The sequence below is a fragment of the Plectrocnemia conspersa genome, unplaced genomic scaffold, assembly GCF_051122295.1.
Source record: "Plectrocnemia conspersa isolate PC_06_02 unplaced genomic scaffold, ASM5112229v1 ptg000001l, whole genome shotgun sequence".
NCBI classification, from domain to species: Eukaryota; Metazoa; Arthropoda; class Insecta; order Trichoptera; family Polycentropodidae; genus Plectrocnemia; species Plectrocnemia conspersa.
The window spans coordinates 8,811,596-8,827,177 of NW_028277165.1; the positions used below are offsets into that span (position 1 = coordinate 8,811,596).

General features: G+C 28.9%; 1 protein-coding gene across 1 annotated transcript in view; it reads left to right on the forward strand.

Annotated features, from left to right (window-relative positions):
• Nucleotides 1-693: 693 nt before the first annotated feature.
• The window catches only part of stg1 (stargazin-like protein), a 95,333-nt gene continuing 80,444 nt past the window's right edge, over nt 694-15,582 (forward strand). The window contains exon 1 of the mRNA XM_088187261.1: nt 694-888. The gene's annotated coding sequence lies outside the window, so the exon portion shown is untranslated. The remainder of the gene's footprint in view (nt 889-15,582) is intronic.

Genomic DNA, 15,582 nt, shown 5'->3' on the forward strand with positions numbered 1-15,582 from the left:
ACACAAAGCGGGATTTACATAAATAACACGCAAATATACTTCGATGTATTGAAAGAATATTTCTTTGTTGCAAAACGGTCACTGGAAACAATATATTATCGGAAGACAAAAAGCACAGTAAAGCTACAATATTCCCGTTGCACAATTTGACCTCGGAAAGATGTCACTTTCTAGAGGCGTATACATATTTTGTTTGTTGAAGAAACAATTGGCTGGATGGTCGCTGCGTGGTAGTGATTCGTCAGCGAGCTTAGAAATATATAATAAATTATTACTAGTTTCCAATGGCGTTTTTCAGGCTACGAAATCACACACATTAAAACACAAAACTATGAAATCACACACACCACAAAATACTACATCGACCCGAATTTTTGTATCAAATGATATTGCTGGTCCACTAAAGCTTACTGATTGGTTTGTTGTACACAACAAAAAGAAGGAATTTATTTTAAATTCACACAAGTCAAAGCTTAATATTTTAGTCTCCACGTGTAAACGCACCCTTACAATCGCAAACAACCCTTAAAGGGCGACAATCGCAAGATCTCACATCCTCGCCCAATGTTAACGAGAAAAGTTCGCATCGGAGAAAGGCTTTCGCGGGAAGGCTTTTCGTCCTCGCTCGGTCACAGTCGCCGGCCCGAGCCGAGTCCTTGGCTGTCGGCCGCGGGCGTTGAGGCCGTGCGGCCCACAGACGGGCGTCGACTGCCGCTCGCGACGCTCGAACCTCCGGCGGGCGTCCGCCGGAAGCACGTACTTCCGGGAGGTACGCGCGCGACAACTTTTCACGAGGACAGTTGTGGATATCTAAGTGACGATTTTTAATAAAAGTTTGCATTGAATATGTGATGTTTTGTGCGTCGAGTGTTTACGAAGTTCCACGAGGTAAATAATATTTTATTTTATTTCTTTAACCGATATAAATATTAAGGGTATGCGAGTAAAAATATCATCTCTTCATTTTTATAGAGATGTGAGTTTTTTTAGGAAAAAAAAACCTTATTATAATATTCTTTTATTAAGAGATTAATTCAATTATATATAATACATTTTGAAATTTATATGAAATGTATCACAAATTTCTCACATTTCTTTTTACCACAGATAAAATTATCACGAAAAGATATTTTTGTTTTCAAGACTTGTTATGTTACTTTTTATTTCGTTCGACTTTTCATATATATTTTAAGGGCAATTACTCAAAGATTTTTACCTTATCCGAAAGTTTTCGAACATATTTCTGAATAGACATAAGCCACATGGCTTTTATTATATAAATTTTAATGTATAACACTATATTAAAAGTTGATCACAGTTTATTTTCCAATTAGGACATAAAGGTTTTATGGTTTAAATTTCACGATATCAGATAAGTTAAAATTTATGTAATTTTACAATATACTGTTTAACTTATGCTCTGACATTTGTCATAAACAAATATTGTAGGTTATCGGTATGATAATAATAAGACTATTATATATATTTATATATATAAATATGTTTGATTATAGAATTATTATAATGCATACGATAAATTCTTGTAATAAAAAAAAACAATTGAAAATATGTTTAAAAGCAAATTATTTGAAATAATAATATTAGACGTACATTTTTTTGAATAAAAATATTCAATATATAAATTCATTTATACGTTTGTTAAGTATATTAAAATAATTATTTATGTAATCATTCGAGTGAAATAAATTAAATTGATTTATCAAGCAAATAGGTTTAAGATTAAATTACGTCTGTTGCGAGGCGTTGCCTTTGTAATAATATTATATCTAGCTATACTACAATCAATAAGTTATTATGAATTATGTCACGTGTTAAAATATTGAATAGAAAATATCCATTACATGATCTTAATGTTACTAATACCTTTGAAAGGCATAAGTTTTAATCCTCTATCTAGAAATCTAGAATTATTAATTATAATTATAATTTTGATTAACCGCTTTACCTTAATTATTTTAGATTTTCCTAGCTTTTATTAATCTCACATATTAAAGTTATAACGAGTAGTAATTATATAAATTTTATTCAATAGATATACGTATGATTTTATGAGACATCATAAACACTTTATTATTGTTTGTAGAAGTAAAATTGTTGAACAGTTTTTATTTGGAAATCCCTGGATAATGTCCGCATAATAAACCAATACCGATCGGATAATGGACCGAAAACTCGCGAAAAGGCTTTCTATAAAAAGTGAAGGGTATAAAAACTTTTCTTTCGAAAGCTTTTTCTCCGTGCGAGCGAATTTGCCGAAAAGAATCTACGAAACGGCCGAGGGGGTGGCGGGCAAGGCTTTTTGATTTAATTGGAGTTGAAATTGTATAATTAAGACGGAAGAGTGCCAGTCGATAATGTGAAGAAACCTTTAAAGTATAAAGTTTTCCATCCGTCGTGTCATTTAGCGTTGGAACGCAGAGTTTTGCGAGAAATTTTCTTCATTAAGCCTTCCAATGCGAATTTTCAGCCACTCGTTTTGACGGTGTTTTTCATGAAGAAAAAAATTCAAAGTGGCTGTCAGGTGATTCCGGAAGGTAACCGAAACCCCCGTTACGGTGGTGCCTTTTTGATTGAAAGCAATAATTAAAATCTCTCGCGATTTAATTGCTATATACACGCGCAGGTCGCTCGTATAGAAATAATATTATTACAAAATCATGGAAATAGGTATCTTAGTGTGTGTCAGAACGATATTTGTTCGAAAACAATTCATAAAAATAAAATAAGGTAATCTTAAAAATATTTCTAAGTAATGTATTGATGCTAATTACCACGTTAGACCTGCAGTGTAAATTAGTTACTTATATGTGAAAGATCTGGGTTTGAATCTTATATGTACCTTACTATTTTTGTAAATTTCTAATAAATCAATTATCACAGATTAGGTTTTACTAAATTTTTCTAGTCCAACAAATAAATAATTTATCTGAAATAAGCATAATGGCATATATTATACGTAAGCTGTAATAAAAGTAAATATATAGTCACTGATTCACAGATTTTGATTTGAGTCTGGTGATGAATTAGTGAACATGATGACATATATGTTCACTAATTCAGCCATCTGAAATGCATCAAACCATTGATTTAAAGTTTCACTGCTCAGTGTCAGTTAAAAAGTATTTATTTACAAACGTATTTCCACGTGATCAGAGATTCACACTTTAAAAATAAATTAAATCTAACATAATAAGAATGCAAAATCTATAGTCAGTTTTAGAACTTCCATTAAATCAAGTTTGGTTTTATTTAATTTATTAAGGAAAAGCTTGGGTTTGACAGCAAAATAAACTATTTAGCGTGGCCTGTGGTTGCTATCAATAGCACTTAAAAAAGGGCTTATCTCTTTTGAAAATTAGTTTTTAAGTGGTGTAGAGAAACGTTGAAAACCCAGTAAAAAATAATTTCCATTAAACGTTGTTTTATTTGGCGACCAGTCGTCACTAATTCGAACTCCTAATACTTCACAAAGTTAATCTCAAAAAACGTGCAATTAATAATATCATAACTTTTATATCCCTATATTATTTATAAAAAAAACTATTCTATGAATTGCAATGTTTTTAAAAAAGGTTAAATTTATAAAAAACCAAGTACAAGTCATGTTGTTTTACTTAATAATACACACTCGATGCCGCGTAAAATTCCAGTTACTCATGGAAGTTTGCTTAAGCCATTTCTTTTTATATTGTACTCAAACGATATACTAAAATTAAGAAAATACGGGTCTATCCATGTATGCTGACAATACAGTTATTTTTACAAGTGCTTGCAGTCTTAAACCAATTGCAAATAAATCTCAAAAATATCTTAAAAACTCAAATAAATATTTCTTGAGGTCAAAAATTTAAATCAACCAGAATCAATTATATTGACGGAACGTTGATAAACTTTACCACTGCCTATTCAAAGTAAATAAAAATCTAGCTTTTAGGAACTTTGTTCTAAAGGTCATGCACCCATTGCGGCCCATGGACTGATATTTATTAAAAAAGCGCTCTTTCCACAATAAATAAAACTTCATAATAGAAACAATTATTTAAAAGTTTTTTATTTATTATTTTCTTTAAGTCCTGGTTAAAACCAACGTTTCATTTTATATTCTTATTTTTTACTTTATGGGTATAAACCAGTAACATGAATTATTTTTATCTATGTTGGCATGTTTGTTAAACTAAATAAATTATTGTCATAGACATTTCATGAAAAGGTAATCACCATTCCTAAATTGAATCATCGACGACTACAATGAAGACGCTCCGAATTTGACAAATTTTTTAAACTTCTTTTGTACATGGTATTGGTGGATTATATGTTTTGTAAAATAAGATTTTACTAGCTTTTCTGGTGTCTAATTTTCTACAAACACTCTTTGGCTCCCAATACTTGAATATATGTAATACATCAATCAAATTATCTTAAATACGAAATTTTTGCTTTGATCTTTATTATTTTATTTTAAGAGTTATTTATTGTTTCATATAAAAAACGATGACACAATAGTATTATTATATTAATTGAATTATACCTCTTTAATTATTTAAATATGAAATTTATATTTATATAAAAAGTATATATGATTGTAAGTATAGCCTTTAAAAAAATAGCTTCTGCTAAGCAGACTATTTTGTATTTAAAAGATCGAGCTTTTCTTCCATAATTTTATTCTACACTTTATTTATTTATACATAATTTTGTAAAAGTGATAATTTGATCGATGTATAGCCAATTTTTAAGTTTGGATTTTAACCCTGTAAATGCCAGCGACTAATTAGTGAGTCACCTGTTACTTCATTTCACGCGTCAGTATCTCTTTCTAAAAATAAATATTAAATAATTGGTTTAATAATAAATTAAACTAGTACAATAATATTTACTAATTAAAAAAAATTGTAAATAAATAATTAATTTGTTTTAAAAAATACACTTACTTTAAAAAAAACAATCAACAAGTGACCTAACCGTTTAAGTGTTCAAGGTCGAGGGGTGTGAACAGTTTTTTTAAACAAAATATATACTTTACTAAAAGTGTGCACAGGAGATTATAATAAAATATTAATGTTAAATTGACGCATCTTGAGAGTCTTCATTGTGGTCGTCGATGATTCAATTTGTGAATTGTGATTGCGTACTTGCGTATATCTGTTCATTAAAAAAATATATATCTGAAAAATAAGCTGCTTAAAATTCAACTTTAAGTCAGAGATTCTTGACAGTAAAGAGTGATTTTATTCGCTTAAAAAAATTGAGACTTTTTGAATTAGTAAAACCACCTGAATACTTGTATTCAACGCATACAACAGATTTATTAAGGCGAGTTTAGTTTTAGTAAACATACTTCACTCTAACTTAATTAAGGTATTGATTTTATTTTAATCATTTATTAAATATAATTTTTAAGATATTGAATGTATTTGTTTATTGATATAATACTAGCTATACTTCATTCTGTTTATTAGAATATCACGTTATTTAATATTATAATTCCCTAAGTGGAAAGGGCGAATATTCTTGGCAAAGTCCGAATTTGCGTATTTTGACAACGTCTGTGTCCATGGCTATAAATCACCGACCCGGAACAAATTTATCACAAAGCGTGCAAACAGAACACCTCAACGTTTCGGGACAAATAAACGATAAGGCATACTACTACCATTCCTTTCTCAACGCCAAAAAAGGAAAAAGTGAGTACCTTTAAATAAATCAAGTGAGTGGGATATTCGACGTGTTGCTTTTGTCCTAACGAACTATTGAGAACGCGTTCAGGTTGACGGTGCGAAATTATTCACAGAAAGTTGGCCCTATTTGTAGGTATGCACGTATCTACAGGGCGACCCGAAAATGTATTCAAGCAACTTTGTGCGTCATTAATAGAAAATGTTTGCGGTGAAGCGGCACCCGTTTAAAATGTCGGTTCATATTTAAACAACGGAGTTTAATCGTGTGGGAAACAGGTAAACCTCGGCTGAATATGTGACGAGCGAGTTTGAGATTTGCATTTCATATTTGGGGTAAATATCATAAAAGCGTTAAAAATAACCTAGTCCACATATTCCCAAAAAGTACTATGCTTATTTGAGAGAATATATTGTATTTAATTTTGCGTTTCAAGCATTCCAAAAGTAGTGAGAATTGTTAATATATACCACGATATTTTTACTTGTATCTTTGTTTATTATCAGATATAATAACTAAATAGTGTCTACTTATTGAAGCACTTTTTAAAGTAGCTAAGGGACGGTGTCGACAATCCGTTAATGCTCGGTGACTTTCGACTGCACGCTATAGAGTGCCCTAGATAGTCGCGAGTCCTTATTATTTAAAATATACATTAAGATATCAGAACAGTGTTTTTTAAATTTGTTTTTTACATCATATCATAATCAACTAAAATTTTTTTTCACATATATTGATACAGATAAAAACACAGGTCTATGTCTCTTCAATTTAAAAATAAGGTCGACTGATCGCTGTTGCTTGTTTTCATTATTATACGATCCAAAAGCGATCCTTATAGAGATTTCATGCTCTGTTTAATTTTTACTCTACCTCAATATTCTCCATGTCTGTTTTTCTTTGCCTTGACGTTTTCCCTCGTTAGTTAAAGCTTATTAAATAATAAAATATGACCACAAAACATGTAAGATAAAATCTTTAATCTACAAATTTTATCATATAATGTATAAGTTTTATTAATCGTGAAATAATATAGTATATGCTTACAAAACTTCTAAAGCGACACATTGACATTTCGGTCGTGGTTTACTGAATTTGGGTTAGTAAGAGGGTCAGGGGGTTTCTCTGTTAGGCTTCACATCGAATTTATAAGCAGATGATCAATCCGTCGGATACATCAATCAAATCGGTACTACGTGACGAGGGACCTTAATTCTCGAGTGTTTACATAGTTACACACTCAACATCGACATAATTGATTGCCATATCCATTGAGCGGTTTGACTTATTGAAAATTTTCATTAATACATCGAAATAAAAATTTTAAGCACATCTATATATAACTAGTATGGTTTCAAGGGAGATATAAATGTCGGAAAGTCAGTAGTATTTTCATTTTATTATTGTAAGTTTTTATTACATCGATGTAGCAATCATACACTGACGATCTTTTTCGGAAATAGCATATAAAATTACATCCGTGAAAATTTTATAGACCAATACAATTTTTTTATACAATTCTTGTGTCTCTGGCATGCACCATTAAAGAAAGCCAGCTCTCTCAGCGTATTTTCGTGCGCAAAAAAATAGGTCACAGTTTTAACCCATTGGTACGTAAAGTTTTCTTTAAAATATTTTTTTAATTGATATTATTGTGATTTATTTATTTATATTAAATAAATTAAATATATGAATATATTTGATAAATAATGAAATTAAATATGATACTAATTAAATAAATTAATTTTCGTCAGTAAAAAATATTTCATATTATAAGTATGATAAAAAATACAATATTATGATACGAACCGCACTAAATTTTTGAGAAAGTAGTGGAGCTACGTTATTTATATGAAAATATTTACATGTATTTGCAATGAAAAGATAAAATCATTATTGATAATTCTATTATATAATTTAGATAATAGTATTCGCTTGGAGTTGTACATTATATGTCCATTGACGCATAATTGGTTTGAGAGTGTCAAAATAGACATGACGTTAGTTAATTGCATCTGAACTAGAGTAGAACAAATGGAGTGTAATGTTCGACAGTATATTAGATATTAAATCAAAGGAAGTATTGATCATGCACCGTGTGCAATTTGACGCCAATGCCATTAGTCGAATCTGTGATTAATTTCCAAGCAATTTGATAGTATGGTCCATTATTCATTTTTGCAAAATAAAGAGGAAATTTATTGTTTAAATAAATGCATTGAGATGAAACAGTAATATTTAAAATTTAAATGTATAACAAAAGGTATTTAGTATTATATATTAATAAATTAAGTATTATTGAACTATTTTTGTTTTTGTACTTTTAAAAATTAAAAATTAATATAGATTGTATAATATTACCGATCATATAAAAATCGTTATTTTGTTAAAACTCTTTTACGCAGAACGAAACTTAGTTCCCCCGCGAAGCTATCCATTGTGACTAAATTTCCAAGGAGCAAAATCTCGCGCATTGTAACTGCTTCGCGCGGTTCCCGAATAGAAGTGATTTAAAAATGCAAAAAACTTATGGCACAACCTGTGTAAGCAGTTTGCTATAAATTATACCGTTTGTAAACATTTTTATTTCAATATCTTAATCATATAAGTCATTGTGTACATATTGTATATTTAATGTATTTTTTTCTGTTTATCGATAACTACTTAGTATATGCTATGTGTCTGCTGATTCTTGAGCACGTCAGTATCTTTTTCTATGGACTGAACAACTAAAAAATACACTAGTTCTTTTATTTTTGTTTTTGCTTTTAAAAAAGCTACATTGAATACATATGTATTTATTTATATAAAAAAGTAATTAGCTTATGGATTTTCATTAAAAAATAAAAATTGCATTTTTCGTTTTTGGATTAGAATTTGCATTATATTTTTGAACATCAAATATAAACATTGAAAAATAATTTAAAATCATATCAGTGAAAAAACGATCAGATATAAAACACCATGCTTACATTATCACTTTATGAAAAAAGTCAATATTGAACTGTAAAATTAGTCTGGGCATGGGGCGGCGCGTGCGACCGCGAAAATGGTCCGTGAAAATTGTTTATTCAAATATTTCCCCTTCGGCCGTTATTATCGGTGAGGGAAAAACTGGAAAAACGAAATCACCGGCGATGGTGAATTTATTAGGTTTATCAGCGAAGGAGAACCTTTCGGGCCCGCGGGCCGGAACGCTGAATTATTCAGGCCCGTGGGTTAAGTTCACGACCGGCACACCGTCTCCCCCACGGGATTAGGGAAAATTTTCGGGAAAGGAAAATCAACCGGAAAAATCCGCATTTATATTATGCATATATGTAGATACCTATGCATGTTCATATATCGAAAGGCCGGCTGGATAATCCTGAGGGACTATGATTTAATCAAAACTATTCAAACATTGACGCGTAATCATCGCGTATCTTATTCATCGCCTTCTATGTTTTTACAGACTTAACGTATTGAAACAAAGATATGTAATAAGCATTTAAAATAGTTTTTAATCGAATTAAAAGGTTTATGGATTGTACTAAGGATTTACGCAAAGTCCAAGGAATATTTTCTAAGCATTTTATTCTGAGATTGACTTTTAATACTTTTAAAAGGCTTAAATTTATTTTTTAGCAAACTTAAATGTATTTTGTAATCATTTTGATTCAAACGTTGTAGAAGTCCCATACCTGCTCTATTTAATGTTTTTAACAAAGTTAATCTTTTTTATAAATAACGATAGTTCATTCTTTATAAATAATGCTATTTTAAGCTATAAATTTATAATGGAATTGCAATGAAAATAAATAAGACGTTAAATTGATGCAGTGTAAAATATGTATTATTTTTTTAAAAGCGTGAAATATTCCTTAAAAGTGATTTATTTTTTATTGGAGTGAGCGACTTTGTTACATCGGTCAGGAGCGTGGTTTGTGGAGTGTAGTATAGTGTACTGCCTGTCTTTATTATATGATACGCAATGACCGAATTATCACACAAACAAAAATTGCTCACACAAAAACTTGGAACACGAAAATTCTACGCATAAAATATATATTCAATTTATGTGTACATATATATTAAGTTTAAAAACTCATGTTAATTTGCGAAATTTAAGTGAGTGTAATCATTTATGTAATTTTTACTGTATGGATTTTTTTGTGCACAATTTTCATTTGCGCAATAATCATATAATTAATTGATATATATATATTTTAGTATAATATATTAGGTAAAAAAAAAGATATATGTATATATGTATATTTAAAAATAGCTATTTTTTATAGATTTACTTTAGTATTTGTATTATATATTGCAGTAAAATTTATGCCAGATATAAATATTTCGAGAACAATGACCCGCGATATGACGCTAAAATTTATTTAATGACACAATTAACGTTTAAAATTATTTTTTGTACTTTAGCACGGTTAATTTATTTAAATGACAAATTAATTGTATATCGATGTAAATTATTTTGAGAATGAAATATTAAGATTAATGAACTGTAGTATGATGCTTAAATTTACTCTTAGACGCAATTATTTAAAACAATATTTTTTGTAAATGTTATTACGTCATTACTTTTTATTTTTTCTTACATTTTTTTTAGGTTTATTATAATCATATAAAAAACGCGCTTTTCGATTTATAAAACAAAATTGTTCGTTTTTTTTAATTTTGTTGATTTATCTAAAGATTTTAAATTTGATTTAATACCCTTTTTGGTATAAAACTTTTTCCATATAAAATTTTATTTATATATGTAAAATAATTACATAATAACAGTTTAAAGTTGTTTTTTGGCTAAAATATAATAAATAGCGATTTGTATTTATTATTATTATTGAAATGTATGATTTTTTAAAATAATAATAATAATATTATGTTGATAAATATTTATTAACATTTTATTATAAAAAACTTAAATTATTTAAAATAAGTGATAATTACATTGTATTAAAACATAACTGTACTAAAAAAATTGTATTACAAAATTAATTTTTTCGTGTTATTTTTGCAGTGTTTTTTTTAAAGATTGTGCATCTGTAAACTAAAGTATATATTATACTATTTTAAATACTTTTTATATAGAAATTTTAACAAAAAATAAGTAATTTTTGTTGAAAATTTAACTACAAGTTTTTTAATTTTTTGTGCGCTTCTGGCATTTTTTGTGTTTGCAATTTCAAAAATTTTTTTGTCGATTATGATGTTAGCTTTTAGCGAATTCCTTTTGTCGTTGCCGTTTTTTATTAAATTTTAAATGTGTAAATTTTTTTCTAAATTGTCGTATTGTAATTAAATTATAATGACAATCCATAAAGCTCATGACATTAATAATAGTAGTAGGAATATAATATGTTGCAAATTATGAACCGCGATATGACGCTAAAATGTCCTTTCTGATGCAAATAACGTCTTTAAAACGAAATTTATTTTGTCCTTGCACGGTTTAACTCTATTAATTATCTAATATATGTAAAAAAGTTAGGATTTTAATGTGTTTTATTTTGTATATTTTATTGTTAGTGAAAATGAACAATAAAATATATTAATATTTTTTATTATTTTATAATTAAACGCAATAACAAAAACTTTTACGTGCAAAAATTAAAAAATAATTATACAGATATTTTTTTTTTAATATAAAATTAATATTTTATTACCTTCAAATTTAATTGCTTATTCTCAAAAAATCTTAAGATCTTAAATCTTATCTATTTTAAAAACAAATTATATAGATTAAATATTTTGAAAAAAAAGAAAATATACCGTTTTGTAGAAAAACGGTTTCTGGAGTAGGTAGCAAAACCTTGCCAAAATAGTTCTATATTTTATAAAAATTATTATTATACTGCTAAAGCTATCTTATAAAATTATAAATTTAAGAAGTGTTTTTATCCAGTTATTTATAATAAAATATGTAAACGAAAACGCCACTGTGTTCCGCCTCGTGCTCACTACCAGTGAAGTTCACGATAAATCTCGTACGATTTTAGACATTTAGGTTGAAATAAACGATCCATAACGTATTTTTACCTTAATATAATTTTATTGCACAAAATTTGAATGATAAATTATGTCGAGCAAAATAAGTTAAAAATACATCCAATTTAATATGTATGCTTAAATCTTTGATTATAGAAACTGTTGAGATCATCAAAATTGAGTTTAGATCCTAGGAATTATAAAGAGAACCTTGAACCAAAATCCATATTAAATACTAATTCAAAAAGTTTTCACATTCAATTCCAAACTAACACCGCGCAATCACCATTTATTGAATCATTGCAAAATAATTGAGACATTCGCCCCCGCACGTACAATACATACAATAAGACCCAAAATACCTGACGAACTCGACAAAAGCCGTCATCCGCAATAATTGATCCGCGATAAAGCCAAAACCTAGAAAGCTTTTGATCAAGGTAGGTGAAACTTGAATCTGTGCAAATAGCTTCGTGGATTTGGAACATATCACCAAATGGCTACTTTATATCCCAAAATAAAGTCGAACGAGTATTTAATAGCCGCGGCGGGCAGCGGTCGCCAACCTTCTCGGTTCGGCTAATTCATGCAGTCGATTTTTACGGCCACCGAGCAACAGGTGGCCGGAAAAAATATTTTCCCTTATTCTTCTTGCCCTACGTTCGCCGGTTGTTTATCTCGGACCCTTGTCTTAATTGGACGGCCCTATTTCAGAAAAGGGAAGGAGGGTTAATCCTTTCTACTATAAATATACCGTGAGAACGTAGGTTCAACTAAATAAACCCAGTTTTAACGTGATTAATTATTAAATTTTAATTGACTTTCCATTAATTTAACGTTAAAAAACAAGGTAATGCTATAATTTGATATTGAATAAGCGTTCGACATTAAGTGCAAATTAAATTCATAATTATTTCTCTTACATAATACGCTTATACAATTGAGGTCAAGGTTATTCAATACGGCTCAACAAATAGCTTATTTCAAATAATATTTCTTGCCAAATTTGATATTTGAATTAAATAATGGATTTTTTCATTTTGTCGCATGTGCAAATAAAACATCTTTTTAAAGATGTTCAGAAAAAAAATCTTCACCAAAAGACTACTTACCAGTATCTGCTTTAACGCATTAATTCAGGTGGCAGCTAGATTTAGACATGACCCTTAAGTCTTTGAATTTAATAAAAACCAATAAATTAGACTAATGGACTAATACATGAAGTAAATTTGCTAGAATCTCATATAGACTCTACTGTTTTTATAATTTTAATTTTTTCTGGAAGATAGAAATTAGTAAATAATTTATAATTATAATTTTAGTCTATCATTGAAGATAAAGTTTAGGAAAACTTTTCTTAATCTCACGAATGAATATGATAATGAATAATTACAATAAAAGCTGTCACCATCTCTTCTATATGAATAATGCAGTAACGTAAAATGAAAATCAAGCGTTAAATACCTGAACTTACACCTAGCTCTAAGCTTAAATTTAATAAACATATCCTAGAACTTCGCTCGAAAGAGCTTGCCGCCATTGCGGCCTAAAATCAATATTTATTAAAAAGAGCGCGCTAACTATACAAAATAAAAAAAATTATGCAGAAATATTTAAACCCATTTAATCCAATTATACCACTAGTAATATTTTATTATATTTTTGCTAAACAAGTCATTGAAGATAAATCTATAAAAATAATATACAATACACATTATTATATTAATCTTAAAAAAACGCATATTAGCTTTCGAATAACAACCATTAAAAAATACTGCCACATCAGAAAATATATTCCCTATATTCCCTATATTTCTATTTTTTCGCTTAAATTATAAAGGGTTTCTAGTTTTTTCTTTAATTTGTTATTAACTGCATCTTATTTTATATTCCTATTTTTATCCAAATCTTATCAATAAAAAGGTAGTAATATCAATAACATATATATGATATAAAATTAATATGTTTGTAAGATTATTTATATTTTTATTTTATAAACGTGTTAAAGAAACGATCCAGGTCTTTCATAAAGATATATATTGATTTTAAGTTTGTTATTGAATAAATAAATGATACGATTTACAAACCATTCTGGTATAACACCACTTACGTAGTAGTTGTTGATTGTGTTTACTTAGTAGCATTAAAAAAATATACAATAATTAAATTAAAATAATTATTTTAAATTGTATATATTATTTTGCTTTAGCCATTCAATATATGTTTGTAACCTGACTTTTTAAAAATTATAATAACAGTACATACCTAATGAAATTCAGCTACTCTTTTCCAAATTAAAAATGGTAGACATTTCTGTAAGTATGGTTAAATTTATCTTTGTTTTACAGCCAGAATGTCGGTATAAATATCATATTAATAAATTCTCATTACAAAAAAAGCCTAGTGGGTATACGCCTAGAACCGTTAGCGCGAATTGCTGCAATAACGCCGCGAACCTTAATGCACGGTTCAAAATTAACCGGGCGTTTTGTGCGCTTAACCGTCGAAAGATTACGCAGAAATTCGTTAGCGCCGAACAAAGACCGGCGGCCGTTTCGCAAATTAAAATCTCCGACCGTGATAAGTTTCAAAATCGCCGCATTAAAACGTGAAACACGTTCAACCCCTTACTAATATTTATAGATGGCGAAACATGATAGGGCCGGCCCTTTTTTATCAGCAGCCCAACAAAAGTACGCACGTCTATATATACACATTTAGCACTAGGGTTGCCTTCACATTTTTTCTATATGTTTTTTACGACATTTTTTGTGTATATATATCCCCATTTATCACCAAAGAAAACCCTCTACGGTCTACAAATGAAGCTACTCCTAACCTACTAATGCAGTGTATGTTAATCAGCTGATGAATGGACTAAAACGTTGCGCAATATTTCAATTCTGCTGCTCAGTAGCTTTCCGCTTTTTTTTACACAATTTTTAGTATTAACCAACAAGAAAATTAAGAGTTTTTATCTTCCAAACGGCTTTAAAAAGAACGCTGTTTTTTTTTGAGCCTGTCGTTAAAAACAAATACATTATCCGATGTATGAACAATTAAGGGAGTGACTTTGTTATATAAAATTAAAAACGAATTTATGGTATTTAATTATAGACTAGGATTGACTTTATCAGTACCAGCTAAAGTATTCGAAATTATATTTCAGAACGAAATATGTTTGATTTTTTATTATTAATAATAAAATGTATCTGTCTAATTGTACAATTAGCAATTCTTATGAAATATTATTATATTTTATTTTTCTCCTTTTTGAAAAAAAATAACATGTAGGAACTCTCCCACTAAAAGTTTCTGTATGGAATATGATTTCTTCAATTCGCGTCGACGAGTATACTAAAAAACATATTTTTAAATTTTGGTTGTGAATATATACAATTTCAATTGACATGGCTCAGGTTTCTGTAGCCCTTTCAGGATCAAATTAATGTTCCTGTGTTTAATATTTTATGTATATAATTCAGTTAGTAAGTGATTTTTGTTTAATATCTTATTTAAGTTATTTTATAGTTTATTTTTTCAATCTTTAAACCTTTATTGCTGCTAAACAAGAAAAGCTTTTTAATAACCTCTTGGATAATTTTAATTTGTGTCCATTTAGGTACTCGTAGTTAATAAACGCAATATGGTACAGCTATTATTGTAGATAATTTTTTCTAAGCGTTCTTAAAATATTATATATGTGTCGTATTGTTTTTGTTGTGTTGCGACAAATGATAAATGGCGAGATGTTTTCTTTGAGCGGTGGTGGAGAAGCTGGCGAAGGATTGATGTCAGTGGACGATTCTCAGAGTTCTGATTGGTGTGGTAGTGACAGTATATTCTTCGAGCGGTGGTGGAGAAGTTGGCGGCGGGATGTGCCCGTCCATGATCGTATGT